Genomic DNA, 1,800 nt, shown 5'->3' with positions numbered 1-1,800 from the left:
GCTTTTTTTTAATGGTTACCCATTTCCTCCATTAAGTACGCAGCAGCATGTATAACTTTCCTTCACTATATGAAAAACCAGAAAAACGTCAAATCTGTTATAACTTATTCCCAAGAACTGCACTAGAAGTGGTTCTAAATCTTCCATCTTTCCATATTATAATGGAAAGTCATGCAAGAATAATAAAGTTACTCTACAATGGATTCCGGGGTACATCGGAGTGGAGAGAAATGAATTATCTAATAAGCTTGCTCCATAGGACCCTTTAGATATGAGCAAAGCCATTTATTGGAACAACCTACAGGGGCAGAGACAGGCAAAGACTTTCCTGGGAAACTATATGCAGAAGACATCTGCTGAATGTATCAATCTAAGTAAGAACAATCTACGAATAACAACAGGTATCCTATCGGGGCACTTTCGCCTCAAACAACACCTGAAGACGCTAGACTTAGCAGTTAATACGGCGTGCAGATTTTGTTGAACAAAGGACGAAACCTCTATCCGCATTCCCTCGAAGTGTGAAGTACTACTGAACTCTAAAGCACTCACCTGGGAGCGCAGGTGGAAGACGATGGCAGCTACAATCATCCCACATTCTAGACTTTTTAAAAGGAATGGGATTAACAGATAGTTTATGAGTATCACAGAAAGGAGGACAAAATAGATTCTTTGGGTCGCAAAGATTTGATAAAAAATAAATGTGAAAAAGGTTAAAAGCGCTACAAACAAATACTCATACCGGTATCGACTTATTGTTCACAACTATGGGACTGTATTAGTGAAAGTAATTATGCTTGTCTGTAAAGTCCAAAAATGAATGCTAAGGAATATATTTAACACCCCGTGTTCGCAATAAAGATGTACACGGAGAACTCTATATAAAAACAGTCAAAGAAGAGATGAAGGAGAATGCTGGAGGAAACGAAGAACGATTTCATAACCACATACTTGTGGTACTCCTTGATAATCAAAACACAGTCCGCAGGCTGAAACACTCTAAGCCTGTGAAAAGTGACAGTTAAAACAAAAAATTTTTGCAATTTGTAGACAAAAGCTTGTATAAACTAAAATACAAACATGAAAATAACTAAATAAAGATACAAATAAAATAAAATTTCAATATACAGAAGATGATATCGATTTAATTTCAATTGGCAAGTGATTGTGCATTTTTTTGCATTATAAAATATTGAGCCCTGAACCAATTCTGAACGTGGAGTTGATAGGTAAAGATCGTGCTTCGCGTTGCTAAGTGGAAACCCGTGCAACGACCTTTCTGTAATTGGAGAAGAGTGCTGATGAATTAGGCAAACGGATTTAAAGTTGAATAGGGAAGGAAAAATCAGAAATTTCATTATTTTAAATACGACCCTGCAGTGAGCCCTGTGTAATATGTTAGGGGATTAAAGTCCTGGAAGACCAAGAATACAATCCAATTTTATGCTGTACTAAAGTAGGCAGTTACACTATAAGCTTTTTGACAACGTTAGCAATATTCCATAGTAACCGATGCATAACCGATGACCATAACTTCTCAATTACGCCATACTATAACAAAACATATTCATTATTTTAATATTTCCTGATTACCAAAACAACCTACATAATTATTTGACCTAATATTATACCTTACACCTGCTGTTTAGTCCGAGTAAGTATTTAACAGCTCTCTTTTGTGGTTTGAACATTCGCTGAAATGGAGCCGCACCACATGTATCTCAGAAGGGAAGTGGAACTGCGCAAAAAAGGGGGCAACATGTAACTCTGAATTAAAGGAATTGTCCATAACAACTCCTA

At 36.6% G+C, this 1,800-nt stretch overlaps 1 protein-coding gene across 1 annotated transcript in view; it reads right to left on the bottom strand.

The window, feature by feature from the left end:
- Positions 1–1,800, bottom strand: part of LOC130902027 (opioid-binding protein/cell adhesion molecule-like) — a 312,350-nt gene that overhangs the window by 212,111 nt on the left and 98,439 nt on the right. The window lies entirely within an intron of this gene.

The sequence above is a fragment of the Diorhabda carinulata genome, chromosome X, assembly GCF_026250575.1.
Source record: "Diorhabda carinulata isolate Delta chromosome X, icDioCari1.1, whole genome shotgun sequence".
Taxonomy (NCBI): domain Eukaryota; kingdom Metazoa; phylum Arthropoda; class Insecta; order Coleoptera; family Chrysomelidae; genus Diorhabda; species Diorhabda carinulata.
This window is presented reverse-complemented; position numbering and strand designations above follow the sequence as displayed.